The sequence below is a fragment of the Suncus etruscus genome, chromosome 13 (assembly GCF_024139225.1).
Source record: "Suncus etruscus isolate mSunEtr1 chromosome 13, mSunEtr1.pri.cur, whole genome shotgun sequence".
Taxonomy (NCBI): Eukaryota; Metazoa; Chordata; class Mammalia; order Eulipotyphla; family Soricidae; genus Suncus; species Suncus etruscus.
This window is the reverse complement of record NC_064860.1, coordinates 16,100,415-16,124,985: the sequence shown is the minus strand read 5'-3', so window position 1 is coordinate 16,124,985 and position 24,571 is coordinate 16,100,415. Positions and strand designations below refer to the sequence as shown.

The 24,571-nt window shown below is 45.2% G+C and overlaps 1 protein-coding gene, 1 long non-coding RNA gene and 1 other non-coding gene across 6 annotated transcripts in view; all 3 read left to right on the top strand.

The window, feature by feature from the left end:
• The window catches only part of LOC126025583 (uncharacterized), a 29,336-nt gene extending 23,756 nt beyond the window's left edge, over nt 1-5,580 (top strand). The window contains exon 2 of the long non-coding RNA XR_007501483.1: nt 5,499-5,580. This is a non-coding gene — a long non-coding RNA (uncharacterized LOC126025583). The remainder of the gene's footprint in view (nt 1-5,498) is intronic.
• The window catches only part of TFDP2 (transcription factor Dp-2), a 161,630-nt gene that overhangs the window by 84,368 nt on the left and 52,691 nt on the right, over nt 1-24,571 (top strand). The gene's annotated exons all lie outside the window — the stretch shown is intronic.
• On the top strand, nt 9,442-9,548 carry LOC126026619 (U6 spliceosomal RNA). Its single transcript, XR_007501843.1, has one exon. It is a non-coding gene; the product is annotated as a U6 spliceosomal RNA (small nuclear RNA).

The window sequence follows — 24,571 nt, the reverse complement described above, 5'->3', positions numbered from 1 at the left end:
ACAGCCAGGAGTAACCCCTGAGCACCACCGGATGTGGCCCAAAAACCAAAAACCAAAAAAAAAAAAAAAAAAAGTTGGACAAATTTAGTTATAATAAACTCTTAAGAAGTCATTAAGCAAAATATTGGAATATTCAGAACATTTGAAGGAAATTAGAAATAATAAGGACTTATTTATTTTGGTTTGGGGACACACCCAGCCATATTCAGAGGTCACTCCTGCTCTGAACTCAGGAATCACTCCTGGTGGATCTCTGGGGATGCAGGGATGGAACCCAGGTTGACTACAGACAAGGAAAGTGCCCTATCTGTCCTATCTCTCTGGATTCAATACAGGACTTTGTTAATATAGAATTTTAGTTATTTGTTGTGTATATTTGGGTCACATCCAGTGGAGCTCAGAGACTGTTCCCTTTTTAGTGCTCAGTGGTCATTTCCAGAGGTGCTTAGGGAAGGACTCAAACCTGGGCTCAAAGCTGATTGAACTGTCTTTGGATATGATGATAATTATTGTGTTTGCAGCTCACACATGGTGGTGCTTAGGGACTATTTCTAACCCAGGGCTCAGGAGTTACTTCTGGCAGTGCTTGGAGGAAACATGCAATGCCAGGGATTGAACCTATACCTCCCACATGTGAAGCCTGTCAACTAACATTGAACTGTATGTTCCGCTTTACTTTTTCTCTTTTTTTTTTAGTAATATCTTTATTTAAACACCTTGATTACAAACATGATTGTGGTTAGGTTTCAGTCATGTAAAAAGCAAGTTACATTTTATATTTTTGTTCTATTGCTTAGTCCATATCCCCAGTCCAGACATTTTAAAAAATAATTAGAGGAGCCAGCAGCAGCTTGGTGTTCGCCTTGTATGAAGCAAACCCGGGACAGATCTAGCAGCATCCCATATGGTCCCCTGAGCCTGCCAGGAGCAATTTCTGAGCACAAAGCCAGGAGTAACCCCTGAGCACCACCAGGTCCACACCAAAAACATAAACAACAACAACAAATTAGATGACCAGATAGCAGTCTTTTTATTTTGGGGGGGGGGCACACCTGTCAGTGCTCAGAGGTTACTTATTGCTTTGTGCTCAAGGATCACTCCTGATGGTGCTTGGAAAATAATTCTATGGAATGTCAGGGATTGAACCTGGGTTGGCCACAAGCAAGGTAAGCACTACCTGTCCCAGTCTCAATAACAGTTATATTAAGAGACTTAAAAATGCCCATAAAAGAAAACCACTGCAAGTGGGAAATATAAATTACTAAAGTGGAGTTCTAGTGAACACCACTTTAAATAAAATGATTCCTGGCAAACAAACTGTATTCTTTTTTCTCTGAATAGGTAATCCAGGCAAGAAGGGAATGTCAAAGAAAGCCTTTCCAAGACATGCAGTAAAAGTGATTTAACTCAAACCGTAAAATTTTATGGCACTGAAATTTATAAACCAATCACGTAGCTATAGAATAAAAGACGAATGTATTAACTTTCAAAGTAGTAACAAATGGCATTCTATTAAAAGAACAAGTAGAATTTGTCTCACTAAAGTGCAATGGATTTAATACTTTAAAATTTATCAACAATGTACTTACTTATTTACACCGGAAGAAGGAAGAAGAACATTGCTTTCTTGGATTTTGTTTTTTCTAAAATATTCTTCAGGCTTTACGATCACCTTAGTTAATTTTCAAGAGTAAACTGTTTTATTTCTTCCAGAGGACACTCTAGAAATTTGGGCATAGTAAAGTATGCTCAGCTTTACTTTTTTTTTTAATAATAATATCTTTATTTAAACACCTTGATTACAAACATGATTGTGGTTAGGTTTCAGTCATGTAAAGAACACCACCCTTCACCAGTTAGCTTTACTTTTAATCTACACCATAGACCATAAACCTAATTTGACAATCTTATTTGACCTCAGTAGATATTATCTTTTCCATATGGAGGGCCTATGGGGAAAGAAAAGTACAACCAAAAGTTTGCTACAATTATTTATCTTGAAAAAGCAAGTTTTAGAGGCCGGAGCCATAGCACAGTGGTAGGGTGTTTGCCTTGCACACAGCTGGTTCAGGATGGACGGTGGTTCGAATCCCAGCATCCCATTTGATCCCCCAAGCCAGGAGCGATTTCTGAGGGCATAGCCAGGAGTAACCTTTGATTATCACCGGGTGTGGCCCAAAAAGAAAAGTCAAAGTTTTGCTTTATTTTTTTTAAACTCACTTCAATAATGGGGCCGAAGAGATAGCACAGCAGTAGGGCTTTTGCCTTGCACACAGCTGATCCAGGACGAATGGGGGTTCAAATCCCAGTATCCCGTATGGTTCCCTGTGCATGCCAGGAGCAATTTCTGAGTGCAGAGCCAGGAGTAACCCCTGAGTCCCACTGGGTGTAACCCAAACAAAAACAAAACAAAACAAAACAAAAACCACTTCAATAAAGTGCTAAGCCAATGGCTAGAGAAATACTACAGTGGGTAGGGCACTTGCTTTGCATTTAGGCTCCATCCCAACACTACAAATGGTTCCCCAAGCCCTGCCACAGTGATCTCTGAGTACAGAGCCAGGAATTAACCTCTTTTAAAATGATAGAGATCCTTGTCCCAGAGTGACAGTACAGTGAATAGAGTTCTTGCCTTGCACATGTGTAATATGGGTCCAATTCCCCTGCACCCTATATAGTCTCATGAGCACTGCCAGAAATGATCTCTAAGTACAGAGCCAGGGGTAAGCCCTGAGCATTGCCTGGTATGATCCAAAGAAACATACAAACAGATTTTAAAAAAATAGTAAGAAAAAATAACATGAAACAGTTCCTTATTAAATTATACTTGAACAAGAATCATCTTGTGGGTTTTTTATTGTTTTTTTGGTTTTGGTTTTGGTTTTTGTTTGTTTGTGGGCCACACTTGGTGGTGCTCAGAACATGAGATATTGAGCCCAGGTAGGCCACATGCAAAGCAAACACCCTTCCCACTCGAGCTCAAGCTTCAATAAGCATCATCAGTCACAAGCAGTGCTGCTTGTTCTGTTTGTCTCTTAGAGGGCCATAGAGCAGGGAAGCAAAATATTCTTCATCCAAAAAAAATGGCAAGACTTGAGCTCTTTAAGGTCCTGTTGACTCTGTCAGCTGCCATGTTGGCCTAGACAGCTCCTAGGTTGACTCTGGCAGACCTAAGTCATTTGCTCTATACCTACCAGGGGTCTCAAACTCGCGGCCCACAGGCCACAAACGGCCCATACAACATTTTGTGGCCCTGCCCTAGAAGTATCTTTTTTTGTTTTGTTTTGTTTTAGTTGTTTGGGTCACACCCCCCAATGTTCAAGGCTTACTACTGACTTTGCAATCAAGGATCACCCCGACTTTGCCTCCTGTGGCCCCCAGGTGAATTGAGTTTGAGATCCCTGCACTTTCCTTCTGGTAACCTGTAACCACTGAAAATGCAGTTCATACTGCATGGCATTCCAAACACCACCCCCTACCCTTTCTCCTCACATTGGTCCAGATTAGATCCTTACAGATAAGGGCATAGTAAGCAAAGGAACCCTCATTTACATGACAGTTAAGTGTCCTGAAATAAATCCATTCAATATTGCCATTCCAAGAAAACAACAGGTTTCCCCAAAGGGAAGCCTGCAGAAGAAACACAAATAGCTAATAAAAATAGGAATACCTTTTCATTTCACAAGGAAACCAAAAGCAAAAACAGATTTCTTTCTTTTTTTTTTGGCTAATCACATTGACAAAGTGAATTTTTTGTTTGTGGTTTATTTTCTGGTTCATCCCCACTTTGGTTTTCTTTTGGCGGGGGAAGGGGGCACACCCAGTGATGCTTCAGAGTTACTCCTGCCTCTGTACTCAGAAATCTCTCCTGGCAGGTTTGGGGGACCATATGGGATGCTGGGGATCGAACCCAGGTCCATCCTGGGTCAGCCACATGCAAGGTAAACGCCCTACTGCTGTGCTATCACTTCGGCCCCCATCCCCACTTTGAAGGAATGTCTTGGGAGAGACTCTGAGAACTCAGTCTCTTAGGCCACTTACTTCATGTGTGTCAAGTCTTTATTTTATTTTATTTTATTTTTTGGTTTTTGGGTTTTGGGTCACACCCGGCGGTGCTCAGGGGTTACTCCTGGCTGTCTGCTCAGAAATAGCTCCTGGCAGGCACGGGGGACCATATGGGACACCGGGATTTGAACCAGCCACCTTTGGTCCTGGATCGGCTGCTTGCAAGGCAAACGCCGCAGTGCTATCTCTCCGGGCCCCTGTCTTGCCTTTTTTATGGTTGTCTTCAGAAGCCCATATTGTAAGCTATTTTAAAACAAAGCATTTCCTATATCAAACTCACAGAAACCTTCTGCAGTTATGACCTATGTTTATGTTAGCCAAAGCCTGAGAAGATGCAGTCTTCACTGTTTACTCTTATTTTCATTTATTTTTACCTTCTCCTCTTTGTAGTCTTCTGTTTACTTTTGATGGGAATAGGAATCCACAAAATACTTTGGAAAGCAAATATTTTTTTAGGGGGGAGGGTCATACCTGGCAGTACTCAGGGGTTACTCCTGGCTGTGTGCTCAGAAATCATTCCTGGCAGGCTCGGGGGACCACAAGGAATGTCTGGAATCAAGCCAGGGTCTGTCCGGGGTTGGCCACATGCAAGGCAAATGGCCTACTGCTGTGCTATTACTCCAGCCCCTGTGGAAAGCAAATTAATGATACATACCTCACCCCTTTCTAGAAGCTTTTCTTCCTTCACCCAGGGGAGACTCTTCTGGGAGTTTGTTATTGGGAAAGGATGAGATTGGAGTATAGAAGGATTCATTCCATAATTATTGCTGATGGAAAAGTATGGAAACTCATAAATAATCACTTACAAGGGAATAAAAAGTGATGCACCCTGGCCATCAAATATAATGCACTTGTGGTGGACTGCAAATGTGGCTAAGGCCACCAATCCCGGGGCTCAGAATGGCACCTGGGGTTTGACCCTTGACAAACTGTAGCCCCAGATGAGAAGCAAGTACCACATTTGCCGGCATATAAGATGACCCCCTAATTTTGCAGTTAAAACATAAGTTTAGGCCTATATTCGCTGTATGTACCACAGTGAGCCAATCACAACAAAGGTTCAAAGGTTATATACTGTAATAGACTACCTCTCTGACTCTGGCCAATCTGAGCAGGCTTTTTACAGTGTAGATTCAGATCCAGAACATTGTCTAATTTGTATGCATAAAAAGCCTGCTTGGGGGCCCGGAGAGATAGCGCAGCGGGTGTTTGCCTTGCAAGCAGCCGATCCAGGACCAAACGTGGTTGGTTCGAATCCCGGTGTCCCATATGGTCCCCCCGTGCCTGCCAGGAGCTATTTCTGAGCAGACAGCCAGGAGTAACCCCTGAGCGTCGCCAGTGTGGCCCAAAAACCAAAAAAAAAAAAAAAAAAAAAAAAGTTTGAGGGCCGGAGAGATAGCATGGAGGTAAGGGGTTTGCCTTTCATGCAGAAGGTCATCGGTTCGAATCCCGGCACCCATATGGTCCCCCGCGCCTGCCAGGAGTGATTTCTGAGCATAGAGCCAGGAGTAATCCCTGAGCGCTGCCGGGTGTGACCCAAAAACCAAAAAAAAAAAAAAAAAAAAAGTTTGAGATCTTGGGGGCCCGGAGAGATAGCACAGCGGTGTTTGCCTTGCAAGCAGCCGATCCAGGACCAAAGGTGGTTAGTTCAAATCCCGGTGTCCCATATGGTCCCCCGTGCCTGCCAGGAGCTATTTCTGAGCAGACAGCCAGGAGTAACCCCTGAGCACCGCCGGGTGTGGCCCAAAAACCAAAAAAAAAAAAAAAAAATGCCTGCTTGGATAGGCTGAGTTAGAGAGGCAGTCCAAGCAGCCTTGCAGTGATTGGTGCAGGAGCGAGTTAGAAAATTCGTTTTGTGGCAATATTCAGACAATTTTTGTTTAGCGGCATATTAAAACATTTTTCGGGATATACTCGGCATATAAGACGATTTTCAGTTGACTATTTTTTGTTTCAGAAGTCGTCTTATACGCCGGAAAATACAGTAGATTTGTTCTACTATTTTGTAGAAATAATTAAAATTAGTTTCTAACTCATACTCCACCTTGTAAACATGTTACTTTCCAGGAGTTAGTAGTGAACTGCCCAGACACAGCCTCCTTTGAAATACTCTTCCAGGGCCAGAGCAATAGTAAGTGGGTAAGGTGCTTGCCTTGCATGAGACTTACTTAAGTTTGATTTCCGATATCCCATATGGTCCCCCCATGCACCCTGACGAGTAATACCTAAACGCAGAGCCATGAGTAACCCCATTGCTGGGTATAGCCCAAAACCAAACAAAACAAGGCCAAAACATGCTCTGTGACCTGGCAGCTGTGCTCCCCTGAATGTCTCCTGAATGGGCCCTTAAGATCCTGGTATAAAATGAGCACAGAAACCCTGGGTGTTTATTAACTTAGCATGAGTTTGTCACTTAGCAGCTTTACAAGGTCACTTTGGGCCTCTGATGTCCTCTGGCCAGACCTCACATGGTTTTATCCCTTGGTGGCCTGGTAGACATTGTCCTTGGTCCATATTGCTTTCTCATTGGTTCTGTCCCACCAGACTCATGGGTCCTTGGACCCTTGCTAGCCTCTTGTAATTTCAGCTCTGTGCTCTGCCTTTCCTTCCTGGCACTGCTGCTTTGTTCCCCAAAACTTGCCACAGTCTGGGAATAACTTATTATTGTTGTTTTGGCTTTTTTGGCTACATATCACAGTGCTCAGGGCTTATTCCAGAATCATTCCTGGCAGGGCTGGGGGACCATATGAGATGCCAGACAGAAATCAAATCTGAGTTGTCCGCATGCAAGGCAAGTGCCTTTCCTACTGTACTATTGCTCCAGTGCAGGAAGTTACTGTTTTACCTGCTATCTCTTTGGGCACTACTGAGATATCAAAAAGGAAGTTACCTGACCAGTATCCCCTCTTCAGTGTTGCTGAGTCTGCCCTATGGCCATTCCCATCCTCTCTTTCATTGACCCACAGAAAATGACCACTATGTTCTCTGGGTCTGGCTGTCTCCTCAATGGGTCCTTGAGTTCTGGAAGTAAAATGAGCATGGAAACCCCAGGATTACTTGGGTGCTCCCACTGCCCCATTCACCTCTCCAAAATACTTGGCACCTCCACAGCTTTGTGTTGTAGCCAAAATCTTCTCCCCAAGAAAGGCCTGTGGAAGACCCCCTTATCTCCACTAGCAGATGTGGTTGGCTGCCAGCTTCTTCCCAGCCCTGGACACAGTAGAGAACGGGGTAGTGGTGTGCTGGCCCAGAGTGGACTCTCAAGACTCAGGGTTTGTTCTTATCCTTCATTCGGTCTTTGTAGGCCCCTTATTCACTACTGGCACATTAGATAAGATCTGTGCAGATGGAAGGAGCGCAGTGAACTTTGTGGCTTTGGCAGCAACCCATTAAGGGTTAATGTTTCACTTTATTAAAAAGGATCTTTCGGGGGCCGGGCGGTGGCGCTGGAGGTAAGGTGCCTGCCTTACCTGCGCTAGCCTAGGAGATGGACCGCGGTTCGATCCCCCGGCGTCCCATATGGTCCCCCAAGCCAGGAGCGACTTCTGAGCGCATAGCCAGGAGTAACCCCTGAGCGTTACCGGGTGTGGCCCAAAAAACCAAAAAAAAAAAAAAAAAAAAAAAAAGGATCTTTCGGATGGTACCAAAGTGACTGGGGAGAGGGGCCACATCCAACAGTGCTCAGGGATCATTCTTGGTGGTCCTCCAGGTACCATACGTAGTGACTGAATTTGAACTTGGGTTAACCACATACAAGACAAGTGCCTTAACCCCTGTTCTGTATCTCAGGCTCCTTAGCTCTATCTTTTAACATATTTGATGTCAAAATCCAAAGAAAGGAACCCGGTTATATCCAGAAGCTAAGAGAAGCTCAAACCAAGCTCTGCTCTGGAACTCAGAGCAGCAGGTAGACTTTGCAGAGATAAGGAATAGAAAGCAAGACATTCTGGATTGTGTGTGTGTGTGTGTGTGTGTGTGTGTGTGTGTCTGTGTCTGTGTGATTGTGAGATGGACAGAGAGAGGACTATACATCTGAAACTTTGTCTATGTGCAATTGTGTGTGTATGTAAGAAACACATAGAAAGTAAAGTACAAAAAAAAAAAAGAAAGTAAAGTACATTTGTGTGTCTGTGAGTGTATGAATGTGAGAGAGAAACAGACACAAAGAGGACTGTACTGTCAGACTGTTATGGCTGTGCATATTCGACTTGATTAACTGGGCAGTTGTACATTTACAGCAGAATTGAATAGAAGGTACAGAAATTACACATACCCACTGTGTCCTCGCCCCATATAATCCATCTGAGCCTCCCAGAGTGGTTCCTGAGCACAGAATCAGGAGTTAGTCCTGAACACCACTGGGTGTGGCCCAAAAGCTAACCAAAAAAAAAAAAATCTTAAAATACTAAGAGTCAGGGCCGGCGAGGTGGCACTAGAGGTAAGGTGTCTGCCTTGCAAGCGCTAGCCAAGGAAGGACCGCAGTTCGATCCCCCGGCGCCCCATATGGTCCCCCCAAGCCAGGGGCAATTTCTGAGCACTTAGCCAGGAGTAACCCCTGAGCATCAAATGGGTGTGGCTGAAAAACCAAAAAAAAAAAAAAAAAAACCACAGTAAGAGTCACAAAATGAAACTTGCTGCCTCCCCACTTCTAAGTGTGCACTCTTGTGGCAAAGTACGCACCACTATGCACCCAGACCCACACCAGGCTCCCAAATCTCTTTCATCTTGTGCAACTGAAACTCCACACCCATGAAACCACCCCTCCCTCCTGAGACCCCAGCAACTGCCATTCATTTTCTTGTTTTTGTTTCTTGCCAGGAAGCAGCTTAGAGAAGTAGCGGCAAGCAGTATTTGCTTTCTTGGGATACTGGTTTTCACTCAGTATAATGTAGTGTCTCCATGGTTCATGCATACTCTAAGCCTATCAGGATCTGAGCCCAGATTCATTATGGGCAGGGATTCATCTAGGTCAAAATTTATGGAAAATAGTATAGCAATTTCTCTATAAAGTAAGAACATGGGGATGGAAAGAGTGTATAGGGGGTCAGAAGCCTGCCTTGCATGAGGTCAGTCCAGGTTTGAATTTGACCTCTGGTACCACAAGTTGTTCATTCAAACACAGCCAGAGCTTGTTCCTGAGCACAGACACAGACACAGAAATAGCCCCAAGCACCACTGGATGTGATTCCGCTTCCTCACCCATCCAAGAAGTTGTGTCATTTATACACAGTGAAATATTTTGCAACTATGAGAAAAGATGAAACCAGGCAGTGCACCAAGTTATGTGGAATAAGTCCAAGGGAGGAGGATAAGTACTGGACAACCTCACACATCATTGGACTAGAGAGAGACAAAACAAGAGAATAGACAGTGTCAGTGCTCGCTTTGGCAGCACATATACTAAAATTGGAACGATACAGAGAAGATTAGCATGGCCCCTGAGCAAGGATGACATGCAAATTTGTGAAGCGTTCCATGTTTTTAAAGTAATCAATAAAAAAAAAAAAAGAGAATAGACAGTGTCGAGCAGCAGCAAACTCTGGACCTCAGATCACAAAATTTATTAACAAACTGTTGAGAAAGGTTGGGGAGAGAAGATGACACCAGAGGTGACAGTGGTGGAGGGTTCTAAATACTTTGGTGAAAGAGATGAGGAGTAGTAACTTTATACTTCAATACTCTCAGTTTTATCACTACTCAAACCATATTACCTAAAGAGTAGTCTAAACTTAAAATGGGCATGTTATACTGGTATACCCCAGGCTAAGGGTGGGGGTATAGAATGCAAGCTGGGAACAGTGGTGGAGTGAGGTCAACACTGGTGGTGGGAATGGCCCTAATTCACTGTCACTGTATGCCTGAAATCCAACTATGAAGGACTTTGTAAATCACAATGGTTTCAATAAGAAACCATTCAGTAAGAAACTTTCCTTCTTGAGGCCAGAGAGCTAGCACTGCAGGTAGAGCCTTGCATGTGGCCAACCGAGATTCAATATGGTCTCCTGAGTATTGTCAGGAGTGTTCCCTGAGTACAAACCAGAAGTAAGTCCTGAGCATCACCAAAAAAAAAAAAGAAGAAAAATAAAATAAAAACAATTTTCTTCTTTTTTTAAGACTGAGCCGTATCCCATGTGTGCACCAAACCTATGAAGATACTAGGTTTAGCTTATTGTTTTTCCAGCAGTACACATGTGGGTTTATTATTATTTTTTAATTACTGTGAACAAAGTTGCCATGAATGAAAATGATAGTAAAGAAGAGTCAAGACCCTGCTTAAATCTTTCGGTATTTGCCAGTAATAAAATTGATTCAACAAAGTTTTTTTTTTCTTTCTTTTTTTTTTTCCAGTCACACCCGTTTGAAGCTCAGGGGTTACTCCTGGCTAAGCGCTCAGAAATATCCCCTGGCTTTGGGGGACCATATGGGATGCCGGGGGATCGAACCGCGGTCCTTCCTTGGCTAGCACTTGCAAGGCAGACACCTTACCTCTAGCGCCACCTCACCGGCCCCAATTCAACAAAATTCTACAGTAATTCTTTTTTTAATTCTTTTGAGGAGGCTAGGGAGACAGCACAAAGGACTGTAGCACATACTTTATACATGGGAAGCCTAGATTTGATTCCTGGCACCTCGTGGCCCACCAGGCCCAATCATCACTATGTGTTTATCTACCCATCCCTACATAAATGCATATATGTATCTCATGAGTTAGCTACGATTCACTGTCACATACAGTGCACATGTGTTCTGATGAATCCACATCTTTCTCAATTCTTATTGCTTCCCATTTTTTGAAAGTTGCCATTCTAATGGGTGTGAGAGTATATTGGCATTTGAATTTAAATTCCCTAATTGTCAGTGGTAGTGGTCATCTCATGTGGCCTTGCTAACCATTAGAGAAATGACTATTCAAAGTTTTTGGTCTGCTTGTGAATTGGGCTGTTTGTTGTTGACACAGCGAGTTCTTTATATATATACATCCTTGGTTATAGTCCCTTATTAAATATTTGGTTTCTGCTTGACAGTTTGCTGTCTACCTTGCTGCTTTTGTCTGAGTATTTTGTTTTGTCATTTTTTTGTTTGGGTCACATCCAGCTATGATCAGGGGTTACTCTTGGCTCCACATCAGAAATCACTTCAGTCAGGACTGGGAGGACCGTATGGGCTGCCAGAGATCAAATCAATTTTGGTTGTAGGGGGGTGCATCAAGTCAAGTGATCTATCCATTGTAGTATCTCTCTAGCCCCTGTCTTATGTGTTTTGAAAGATTGACTGTATATGGCTTTGACTCTATTTAAGTTTGTCTTATTTGGACCTTTGGAAACTTCTTGGCTACTCATCATCAACTTTGAAAAACATTCTGCCATTATTTCTTCTACTCTTTTGGGTTGGAGAACTGACTCAAAAGGCTGTCATGTGTGCTTTGCATGTCAGGGTTCCAGGTTTGGTCCCCAATACTACATGAACTTCCAAGTACCCCTGGAAGCAGCTTCTGAGCACTGAGCTAGGAGAAGTACCCAAACATGATCAAGGATAGTCCAAAACAAAACAGAAAGAAAAGAAAATTTCTCCCAACCTCTCTGTGTTTCTCTGTCCCAGCTGCAGAGTTGTCACTGATAGGTCTCTCTGTACCCTTGACTTCTGCTCACTGTTCTTCCACCTTTCTTTCCCATTTAATAGGACCAATCATTTCTGTTGTCATACCTTTAAGTTCAGTCGTTTGTTTTTTTTTTTCTTTTCTTCCTGCCTGAAGCTGCCTTTGAATCCATCTAGTGAAATTTCCACTGCAGTTATTTTATAGAGGTTGGGGCAGGTAGGACTGCATATAACAGGGCTCAAGGTTTACTCCTTTCTCTACGTTCAAGAATCATTCCTAGTTGGACTCGGAAAGACCATATGTGGTACAGGGGATTGAACCAGGTCAGTTGCATACAAGGCAAGTACTTTACCCCTTGTAGTATCTTTCCAGCCTGACATGTAAGGCTTCTAAAGATGTTTTGTCTTCCGTGTATAACTTTTTTTTAGGGGGAGTGGTGTAAGTAGTTTAAGCCTTACCCAACAGTGCTCAGGATTTACTCCTGCTTCTGCACTCAAGAATTATTCTTGGTGGGCATTAAAGACCTAGAGTGGGTCTCTTCAACCAAACAGTAAGTTGAATTACACGCAGGGTTAGAGACCATTGGCTACCCCCTCTCTGTGTTTCCCTCTGCCATTAGAAGCATCTGTCAAGAGGTGACTTTTCACCACCTTGGTTCGCTACCAGTCATACCAGCTGTGCCCAGAGCAGCTGCCCCATACAAGGCTGGGGCCAGCAATGAGAGAATCCTGGGCCATTAGCTACAAACTGAATGAAACTTAACTGTCTTGTACCATCCACGTCATCCTCCTCGTTCCATGTCTTCAGTACCTTCCAGATAGTCCCAACAGACAGTCCCGGGACAGTTTATTTCTGTGTGGGGAGACAGAGACCTTGTGAGCCCTACTCTGCCCTTTTCCCACAATCCTTTCCCTACTTGAGTGACTTCAACAGGAAAGACTACAGGGGCCAGGAAGAGGATCTACCAGGTTGCAACTAGCACAGAAAACTGGGTTACGAATGGGAAAGACAGGTCGTTAATCATGAAAGTAATTTATTTGGAAAACTCATCTGGGTCTCATCAGTAGCCCTGAAGTCAGACCAAAATAGCTGTTATTTCTTCTGCAGATGGAGTGGCCCTGAGGACTCTGGGTCAGCAGAAGACACTCGTTCACACATTTGCTTAGAGGGGATTGTCCGAAGGGAGAGTTGAGGAGGCAGGAAAGACAAACAGAGGGTCAGCTTCAGTATATGGCAGTTTCTGGTTTCAAAGGAAGAAGACTGGCTCCAGGTGATATCAAAGGGGATTTGAGGGATTGGGGTGTCTCAGAGTTTATGGACAAGAAGCCTAGCAAAACAGTTAAAGGCCATCTCATTCATAGGATCTTGAGATCAACAGGATCTTGAGATCCAAGTCTGAAAGGATTTTCTTTATTCCCCAATCTGAACTAGTTGATTTGTCATTAAAGAGCCAATATATAGGGGATTAGATCCAGGTTTGATCCCTGGCATCCCATATGGTTCCCCCCTGCGCACCAGAAGTGATTCCTGAGCACCATTGGATGTGCCCCCCCCCCCCAAAAATAACGAACAAACTGAGAGAGCTGAATTTGAAGGCTCTGGTCCTGAGTTTCTGTTGGATAAGGCCCTTCCTACTCCTGAAACAACTGTACTTTGACACAAACTGGATGAAAGCAAAGTTCTGCCTCTCCAGAGCATGTTATCTGGTACTAATAGAAGTCCATGGGCCCGGAGAGATAGCACAGCGGCTTGCCTTGCAAGCAGCCGATCCAGGACCAAAGGTGTTTGGTTCGAATCCCGGTGTCCCATATGGTCTCCTGTGCCTGCCAGGAGCTATTTCTGAGCAGACAGCCAGGAGTAACCCCTGAGCACCGCCGGGTGTGACCCCCCCCCAAAAAAAATAAAATAAAGAAGTCCACATTCTCATCTGAATAATGGGGCATCTAAGTAAATTCTGAGCACTGCAGAAAAGGGATCAGGGAAGTTGTAGTTGTGTAGGGAATAGTCGAATGACCCATGATGCAGCCCCAGGGTGTCCTGAGTACTGAGGGGAGAGTGACTTTGTGGTAGATTTGGGCATCGATCATAAAAAACTGGAGAAGGGGGGCCGGGTGGTGGCGCTAAAGGTAAGGTGCCTGCCTTGCCAGCACTAGCCTAGGACGGACCGCGGTTCGATCCCCCAGTGTCCCATATGGTCCCCCAAGCCAGGAGCAACTTCTGAGCGTATAGCCAGGAGTAACCCCTGAGCGTCAAATGGGTGTGACCCAAAAACCAAAAAAAAAAAAAAAAAAAACTGGAGAAGGGAGGCCAGAGAGATAGCATGGAGGTAGGGTGTTTGCCTTGCATGCAGAAGCAGGTCGGTGGTTCGAATCCCAGCATTCCATAGGTCCCCGGACCCTGCCAGGAGCAATTTCTGAGCATAGAGCCAGGAGTAACTCCTGAGTGCTGCCAGGTGTGACCCAAAAACCAAAAAAAAAAAAAAAATGCAGGAGAAGGAGCCAGAGTTTAGCAGGTATTTACAGCCTTCCTAGATTCAATCTCTGGCAGTTCATATGGTTCCTTGAGCCCCACCCAGGAGTAATCCCTAAATGTAGAGCCAGGATTCAGCCCTGAGTACTACTGGGTGTAGTCTTAAAAACTCATCCTTTACCCCACCCTCAGCAACACAGGGAAAATCATAAACTATAAAATAAAAGCCACCTTCAGGGATTAAAAAGGTAGGACAGTTAGTAGGGTGCTTGCCTTGCCCAAATTTGATTCCTGGCACCACCAGAACTAATCCCAGAGCCAAGAGGAAATCCTGATCATGAAGTATGGCCCTCAAACTCAAAACAAAACAATAACAGAAATACTTTGCTTGTTCTCTTCATCAAATATTGGGTAGAAAGGTAAGAGGAGGTGCAGGGATACACCCAGAGGTGTTCAGAGGCTGTTCTTGGCTCTGTGCTCAGGAGTGACCCCTTGCCGTGCTCAGGAGACATGTGCTGGGAGATAGAACAATTTCTTAGAGGATAAGGACTGTGTCTGCTTTTTTTTCCTTTTTTTGTTTGGTTTTTTATTATTTTTGGGTAACACCCAGCGGCACTCAGGGTTACTCCTCGCTCTGCGTTCAGAAATCGCCCCTTGCAGGCTTGAGGGACCATGTGGGATGCTGGGATTTGAACCACCGTTCATCCTGGATCGGCTGCTTGCAAGGCAAACACTCTACCGCTGTGTGTCTGCTTTTCTACATGAGTGTTGAGTGCAGCATTTTCATGCAAGATGTACATGGGAATTACTGGTGATTGTGAAATAGTGAGCAAGGGAGGTAGGTACAACTTCTGGGATTTGGGGTTTGGGCCACTCCTGGTGGTGCTCCCCAGTTCTGTGCTCAAGAATCAACTCGAGCAGTTCTCATGGGACCATGCAGTGTTTGGGATTGAATCTGGTTGAGGGCAGGAAAGGTAAAAACCTTTGAACTGTCCCTCTAGCCCAGTGCTTCTCAATTATTTTCTGTCATGCCCCCCTAGGAAGAAGAAAACATTTTTCGTGCCCCCCCCACGTGACTGTAAATAGTATTTTTATTAAAAAAAAACTTTAACCTGCAAAACAAAAATATATAAACTAATTTGAGCTGATTTTTTTAAATCAGAGGTGATGTCTGGATTCATGGCTACAATGAGCACGTTTTGCAATGCATGGCTTTTTGAAGTGGGGTTGGAAGCAGGACACAGCAACTCTCAGCTCCAGAGACACACAGAGACATAAACACGGGGCTTAGCTTGTTATGACAGTGTTTGCCGAGGTCAAACGCACCCCCTTTACCGAGCCTTGCCCCCCCCACCCGTGGGATGCGCCCCACTATTTGAGAAGCACTGCTCTAGCCCATGATAAACATTTTGTAAATTATTAGGTAGTTATAGGGAGAGAGGAGGAGAAGAATATCAAAAAGAATAGACCTCTGTGTTTTCTTTTTTTATATCTTTTTTCGTCTCTATGTTTTGTTTGTTTGGGACCCTTACCTAGCAGTCCTCAGAATCTACTCTGCACTTGGTGCTGGAAGTGATTTCTGCAGGTGCTTGGGGGAATCATGTGTCCTGAGGATTGGACTCAGGGCTCCTGCCGGCAAAATATGCTCTTAGCCCTTCCTGTTGTGTCCCCAGCTCAAGTCCCCCAGCATCTTCAGTGATTTTAAGACCAAAGTTGGGGTGGGGGAGGGGTGTTTTTATGGCATCTATATTTGTTGACTGGATGTCTCTTGTGCACAAGAGACACTGGTTTGATCCCCCATCCCAGCCCCTCGTGAGCACAGAGCGAGGAGTATTTCCAGCATGCTGAGAGAATGCTGCTTGAGTAGCCTGTGGGTGGCTGACACCCAGCAGCAGGCTAAGAACCTGTTCCCTGCAGTGGGGTTCTCTATTCCAAGGCATCTTACACTTTATTCACTGGAAACCCCTTTTGCCCCAACCTTTCTTGATTCTGTTTTTGGGGCACACCTGGAGGTGCTCAAACCTCCTCCTGGTGGATGAGTCCAACACCCCTGCCGGTGGAGGTGGGGTTGCTGAATTCCCCACATACAGAGGCTCTGGCCTGCAGAATACTAAAGTGTCTATTGAATGTACTTTGGTCAGACCACTACACTTGGGAAGCTAATATCAATTCAAATGAATTCACTTTAAAACCTGGGGGACTGGAGTCAGAAAAGACAGTACAGTGGGCAAGGCACTTTCTAGCACACAATCCACCTGACTTTGATCTCTGTCACCCAAAAGGACCCCTGGGCCTTGTTAGCAATGATTCCTGAGCTCAGAGCCAAGAATAAGGCCTGAGCACAGCTAGGTATGCCACACTCACACCCCCAGCACCAGAAGTAAAAACCTGGGATAGAGACTATTTAACCCCCCTTTGGTGCTATCTAGATCATTGATAGCGATGAATAGTGGGATGTCTGAATGGGTCTTCTCTATAGAATGAAAAAAAAAATGTTTGCAAAGCCCTTCAGAGGAAGCATTTTTGTTTGTTTGAAGGCCAAGCGTGGTGATGCTCAGGGATCACTCCTTGCTTTTCTGAAGGACTATCTAGAGCTGAGGTTCAAACCCAAGGCTCCTGCATGCAAAACACATACCCAGACCTCTGAGTCATACTTCCAACATCACCACCCCACCCCCATGAGATGCAGTTTTGCCCTTGAGAAGACTTCCATTTCCCCAGTGTTCCCTAGAAAGAAGTTCAAAAAGGCAGTGATGATACAGCCTGCAGAGAAAGATTGGGGAGTGGAGAAGGACACTCTGAGGGTGGGAGTTAGGATAACAACGTGGGCCTACAAAGGGAAGCAGCGGGCTTGGGAGAGGGAAAGTGCAGAAGACCAAAGGCAGCTGTTGGTGACAGCAGATGTCATGGAGGGTGGACATCGAACAGATCAGCTTACTCCCCTATCCCAGGATTCAGGAAATAATTGAAGGAAGTATCTTCAAAGAAGACTGCTATGGCGACAGTCAGACTTTGACCCTGCCTGATTGTAACCAGGACTTGTCCTCTGTCATCTTTGTCTTCCTGTTACACTTATGATGGATCACCCAGGAAATGGGTGACTGGTCTGGTAGCTGCCATGTGGACTCATAGCCACTGTCCACCCAAGCCAGGCACTCAGCTCTGTCATTCTTGTGAGGGAGCCTGAGTCCCTGATTTCCTCTGCCTGCCATGGAGTGGGGGTGATTAGGGGTGATTTTAAACCAACTCCTGAATAAGTGGCCTTGGGAGACACAAGACCCACTGGCAGGTCTCTATCTAGAGCAATGTAAACCAGGGTAGGGAAGTTAGGTACTCCAAGTAGGGAGCACATAAGTGGATGTAAATACATAAGAATTTATTGTTTGTTTGTTTTTGTTTTGTTTTGTTTGGAGGGGGACAATACAAAGCAATGTTCAGGACTTACTCCTGGCTCTGTGTCCAGGGATCACTCCTAGAAATGTTCAGGTGACCATCTGGGTTGCTGACAATTGAACCCAGGCCAGCCACTTGCAAAGCAAAATGCCCTGCCTGCTCTCCTGTGGCTCCTGCAGCCCCATGTTATTTTGTTTGGTTTTGGGTGTGTTGTTTTGTTTGGTTTTTGAGCACCTGGCAGTGCTCAGTAGCTACTCATTAATGGGTGAGGAGGTGACTGTATGTGCTGCAGGCCTGAGACCATACTGGTCTCCTATGCTATCTCTTGGACCCCAATAATACATGGGGCCCAAAAGAGATTACAGCAGGGAAGGTGCTTTCCTTGCTTATGGCTGCCCCAGGTTCCATCTCCAGCAGTACATATGCTTTCCTAAGCCCTGCTAAGAGTGATTCCTGAGTGTAGAGTCAGGGGTAAGCCCTGAGCACTGCTGAATATGACCCCAAAACAAAAGTGAAAAAAAAAAAAGTAATACTCAATGTTGACTAGATAGTGGGTGAATTCCAGGTTACCCAGTTTCCTTGTTTAATTTGAAACTTCTTAGATATTTGATAGTCCTGGGGCCAGTGTGATAGTACAGCAGGTAGGACGTTTGCCTTGCACACGGCCAACCTGGGTTTGATCTACAACATGCCATATGGTTCCCTGAGCGTAGAACCAGGAGTAACCCCCGAGCATTGCTAGATGTGACCCCAAAACAAACCAACCCAGAAAAAGGCGTTTACTGTTGTGAATTTTCATAATGAGACATGCACTTTCATAGATGATATTGACATCCAGCTAGTTGAAAATGTTATCATCTCTGTACTTTATATGTGTGTGTATTTCCTGAATTTTCTCTTGAACAGTACAGGAAAAACCTATTCATATCAAGAAAAACTTAATAGTATTAATTATTCCAGTGGCAATCTGTTCTTGGAAAGCTAGGTTTGAAAACAACATGAGGGGTTTTCTTTTAGGGCAGAAGAGGGGTGCTTACTCCTGACTGCCTTTAGGAATCCTGGTTGGTTCCTTGAATATGGGTTGGCCATGTGCTAGGCAAGCGCCCTACTGACTGTGCTATCTTTCTGACCCCCAAATGTCTCCTTTTGTTTAACCTCCTGCCCAGGGAAGACTGAATGAGAAGGTTAGGTTTGGTATTTTTAATTAATCATTTCATAAACTAGAACAATTTAATTAGGTCGTCTCTTGAGAAAAATAGAGAAAAGTACTTAACCCTACCCCGAAAGACACAAAGGCCACAAATCTAGAACTTGTGTGTGGGAAAGCATGTGGGGTGAGGGTGGGGGAAAAAAAGACCACAACGAAGCCACTCTCTGTTGATATCAGAAATGGACTGTCATGCACTTTGGCAATGAATCATGTCGCTTTCTATCTCATAGGCAGGACCACGTTTATTTCCCCCTCCTTCCTAGAAGTGCGCTGGATGTTGTAGGTTGAAAAAGCCCCAGCAGTCTTTCAAGAATTTCTTCCCCTTCTTCCTGCACCTTTTGCTTTCTTTCTTTCTTTCTTTCTTTTTTTTTTTTAAACTCGTGGCCCTTCTGCCCTTGTGCTCAAGATGCTCTGAAGTCTTTTGCTCCTTGGAAGCCAAGCAGACAGGCTGACAAAAACATGCACCCTTGGAATCGGGCAGGTTTGTTGAGTAAGTCTTGGCTTATTTCTTTAGTGAAATAACTTTGAGGGAAAAGCCTGGCTGGTTTGTCATGAGTCGGTTGAGCCTGTCAACGATTTTAATTGGAGTTATTTTTCAAATAAAAACACACAAGCAAGCACAGGCCAGCCTTTAGGAGGACAGTAGGACTCTGCGTTTTGGGGTTTGGGGGCTGTTGTTGTTGTTGTTTTTTCCAATGCCATGGTGGACCCTGAGGTGCCCCCTTGCTGGGGTGTCCCGGAGCATCTTCCTGGGGCTCAGAGAGGCGCCCAGAGGGCTGCAGGGCTGGTCTCTGCGCTCGATTGCTCCCGCCTGGTGGAGTCTCAAGTTTCCAGCGAGGGTAACAAAGGCGGCGGGCGAGTGGCGAGCGGGCGCCGAGGGAGGCGGCGGCCGGGCCAGGTAGGGGCCGGGTGGGCGTCGGGTCTGCGGGCACGGGGGGCTTCTTGCTCTGCTCGGCCGGCCGCGTGGTTCCGGGCCAGGCCGGGGCGGGTTGGGTCCGGGCGTCCACGCGGATTCCCCGCAGGGAAGTGCAGACTGGGGGATGGGGGTCACCGGGCTCGGGGTCCCTCCGGGGGAACTGGACGCTTGCTTCCCTGTGCCCCTGGCCCGATTGGGTGCATTCGGAATAGGGCGTTGTTGACTTGTGACTTTCCTTCCTTCCTTCCCCGGGCTCCAAAGCTCAACTAGGACCCCCGACTTGGACAGAAAGTTCCCCTGCGTCCCCCCCTAGGGCCCTGAGCAGGACCCAGCCCCCTCTTCAGCCACCACCACCCCCCAAGCATTTGCGGGGCGCCCCGCCAGTGTCAGCTGTATTCTAATGAAGCGCATTGTCCCTTCCCCGATGGGCGCATTCCACCGCTTTGTGCTGCACCCAGAACATGTGGGGGGTTGGGGTGGGGGGGCTCGGTCATTCCCTCTGCCTGGATCGGCCCAGGGAATTGGGAAAAGCTGGTGGGGGTCCCCACCGGACCCCCGTGCACCAGCCCCAAGTGGGACCCCCGGAGTTTGCAATGCCAGGAGCCGGCGCCCTCCCTGCATGCTGTCCTGCTGCTTGGGGGAGCTCTGATGTTTACATGTTGTTTTCTGTGCTCGCCTAAAGGAGAGAGACAGTGACAGACAAACAGACAGACAGACAGACAGACAGACAGACACAGACAGACAGACCTAAAGGAGAGACACTGTGATAGACAGACAGACCTAAAGGAGAGACATGGTGACAGACAGACAGACCTAAGGAGAGACACAGTGACAGACAGACAAACCTAAAGGAGAGACTGTGACAGTCAGACCTAGAGGAGAGAGATGACAGACAGACAGACCTAAAGGAGAGAGATGGTGACAGACAGACCTAAAGGAGAGAGACAGTGACAGACAGACAGACAGACAGACAGACAGACAGACAGACAGACAGACAGACATTCAGGACCTTGTTCGAATGCTGTGCTGAATTCAAGGAAAGTTTTAAGGACCAAGTGCGCACGGAGGGGGAAGCTTCGTGGAAGCTAGAGAGGGACCAGGGGTCTTTTCTTTTTGTCAGGAAAGCCCTTATGCGGGGGTGGGGAGAGAAAAAGCAACAGATGTTCCTTCTGTTCCGACTGAGGTGGTTTCATTCAAAATGCACCAGTAGCCTGAGTGGGGAGGGGAGGCCATAAATCGAAATGAATAAAGTAGAGTCGCCTGCAATAGACTGGTGATTCTGGATTTGAACAGTCCTCCCTGACCAACTTAGCTCTTGAAGAATCCTTTTCGTAGTTTTGTTTTTTAATGTGATTAATGGCTGTGAGGATGTTTTTTTCTCTCATTTAGCCTTGCATTCAAGCTATGAAAAATTGTCTGGTAGGATCTTGTGGGGAGGAAAAAAACCCCTATTGTAAATAGAGGGTGAACTTAAGGTTGCAAAAGTTTGTGATTGCACAGAGAACCCTAAGGCTCAAAATGAAATTGCAATATGAAACTGGCAGTTGCATAGATCAGTAGGTCATTTTTCTTATCTGGGAGCTAGAGTCTTATTCCAGGAGGTCTTTGAATGCTGGAGAGAAAGGTTTTGAGTTGAAGTGAAATTGATGTGCTGCATTTTGCCTCTGAAAAGAAGCTTAGAGTGGTTGATAATGAACCGAAGGGAGGGCCCGGGATCTGCTGGGGAAAAAATGTAGGAAGAACTCCAAGCAGTTAGCAGAGGAGAGAACTAGCAGAATCAAGTCTTTGGAATTGTGGAATTTTGTAGAGTCAAGGCAAAACATTGCCTTTGACTGACAGGTTCTGTGCTCACATGAACTGATCTGTTTTGGTCACGTCCCAGTGTTGGGGGCTGTGATCACATCCCACTTTGACTCTTAAACCAGTTCCAAGCAGAAACTCCTTGCCAATCTTCTGCACTTCTTAAGTATCGCCCGCACTGGAAAATGAGCGGTAATCACCTCTGTCTCAGTATCTAGAATTTCTCTGAGACTTGGTAACAAAAATTGTATAGGGAACAAAAGTCAAATGTTTCCTGGGTCAAAGGCAGTGACTGGTGCGATATTTAAGGATTTTTTCATCTTCAGCTCAGGTCTGTGGGTTTCCTTGAAGATGTTCTCTGTTTCAGAGAGTGAGGACAGAATTGAAATTTTGAGACTTTTTTGGCTTATGCTTTTAATGAAGATTGGGTTTAAAAGATGATTTATGGACTCTTAGCTTCCCTTTTACTTTTGATTTTTGAGCCACCACCAGTGATGTTCAGAGCTTTTCCCAGAACATTATGGGTTGGAGGTTCATTCATTATTAGTGGTGTCAGTAGACTGTGGTTTGGGGGGTCGACCCTGGGCCTCCTGCATCCGTCCATTAAGCTATTTCTCTGACATCACTTATTTGCTTGCTTTTGGGTCTCCCTCTTCTCCCCTATAAGGTCAGTAACTTACATAGAGCTTAAGATGGATTTCCAAACTCTAGCTAAAGGAAGTATTTTCCAGTTCCAGCCAGAGTCCATAAGTTGGATGAAATAGTTCTCAAGTTAACCATGGTGGCTGGTCCCAGGTTCTAGTAATCAAAAGTGAGTATAGCTTTAGAATTATAAATGGAGGCTAATCATAAATTACTTAACAAGAAAAAAATACATTAGCAGTAACAAGCACATGAGACTTAAACAGAACCCTTTCAGGGACCAGCAGTATCTAGAAAGCAGAATTCACGAGTGAGCCTTTTAACACAGAACTGAGGCCCTAGTTGTGAGTTCACTAAGTCCCAACAGCCAGAAGTTTCCTGTACTCCACCTGACATATCTGTGAGACCGGAAACCACTGGTGGCATCTGTGCTGGGAAAGAGATGATTTGTTTTGATGTTTGTATTGTTCTGTTTATTTCCATTTGCTTTTCACAAAGGAAATGGCTCCTATTGCCCTTTTCAAACCAGTAAGATAAGTAGGTCGTGGACTGGATTTCTACCTCAGACCAGTGGCATTTCATTCTACCATGTTTCAGACAACCAGTTTCTTTGGGGTTGGAGTGGGGCAGGCAGAGGTTGGGCCACTCCTGGCAATTTTCGGGGGTTACTCCTGGTAGTACTCGGGGGGACCCTCTGGGATGCCAAGGATCAAACTTTTGCAAGGCTGATACCCTATTCGCTGTACTATCTTTCCATCCCCATTGGTCACCCAATTTCTAAATTAACTTTTGGATGTTGCCTCCCTATGGGACTTGGTTGAGGACACTTTCACTCACTTGGGTCCAAACTTTGGCAACTGTGATGGTGATTTTGCTGACAGAAATGAGGAAGAGACGGTTAACTGAGCATTTCAGGCAAACAGCGGAACTTACGGGTAAAGCTTGCAAAATCTTTAAATGGATTATTAGATTTCAGCACCAAGGGTTTGTTGATAAACTGAAGATCTCTTGCTCTTCACAGTATAATTCTAGTGTACTTTCGATAATAGTTCTCAAGCAGAACATCTGGTTGAAATAAGTATGTCAGAAACCAGTTGCCATTTTGAATGGGTTCTTTATTCACAGCACTGTATTAGGGAATATATTAAGTCTCCATTTTTTTTTTTTTTTTTTTTTGCTAAGGGAAAGAATTTCTTGGGTGCTCTTTTTTTAAAATCTATTACCATTATTATTTTGATTTTGGGGCCACACCCAAGTGTGCTCAGGGCTTAATCCTGGACTCCTGGTTCTGTGCTCAAGAATTAGCCCTGGAGGTACAATGATCAAACCTTAAACAGTCCTTGTACTGTTTCTCAGGACCTCTTGAAAACTCTTCCTTCTTGGAGGTTCTTGGTCTTATCTGAATTTCTGTCTTGCTCATAGGGGTTAAAATTTCATTATAAAAACACAGGGGCTGGAGCAATAGTACAGCAGCTAGGGCATTTACCTTGCTCATAACTGACCCAGGTTCATAGGACCAGAGTGGTGACACAGGCCATAAGGCATTTTTGCCTTACATGCGCTAACCTAGGATGGACCGCATTTCGATCCCCCGGCATCCCATATGGTCCCCCAAGCCAGAGGCGATTTCTGAGCGCATAGCCAGGAGTAACCCCTGAGCATCACTAGGTGTGCCCCCCACAAAAAGGGGGGGGAATAACTGACCCAGGTTCAATCCTCAGCATCCCATATGGTCATTGTCCCCAAGCACCACCAGTAATAATTCCTGAGTGCAAAGCTGGGAGTAACCCTTAAGAATTGGTGGTGTGATTCAGAAAACAAAAACAACCAAAACCCCACTTTTTTTTTGGGGGGGGGGGTTTGGGTTTTGGGTCACACCCGGCATTGCTCAGGGGTTACTCCTGGCTGTCTGCTCAGAAATAGCTCCTGGCAGGCATGGGGGACCATATGGGACACCAGGATTCGAACCAACTACCTTTGGTCCTGGATCCACCTCTTGCAAGGCAAACGCCGCTGTGCTATCTCTCCGGGCCCCCCACTTTTTTAAATTCCAGCTCTGGGCTGATTAATATGGTGGCTCGAAAGTCAGGTTTATGTCTTGAATGCATTAAACATGGGTTTCATCCCCAAGTAGCGCACAAATAAATAAGTAAATTCCAGTTCTGATCACTAGCAGCACCCTCTTTTTCTTTTAATTTTCTTTTCTGTTTTGTGCCATACTCAGCGATGCTCAGGGTTTATGCTTTGCTCTACATTCAGAATTAATCCTGGCAGGGCTTAGGGATGTGAGGGATTGAACCTGGATGCTGTGTACAAGACAAACCCTTTACTGTGCTGTCCCTTCAACCCCGACAACACTCTCTTTTATAATTATTAAAAGAAGCATCTCCTGGCTTTGAATTCATAACGATTTCCTCCCTCACATCACCACCATGAGGGTTGGGTTTGGAGTTTCTTCCTAAGAATGATTTCCAGTGAC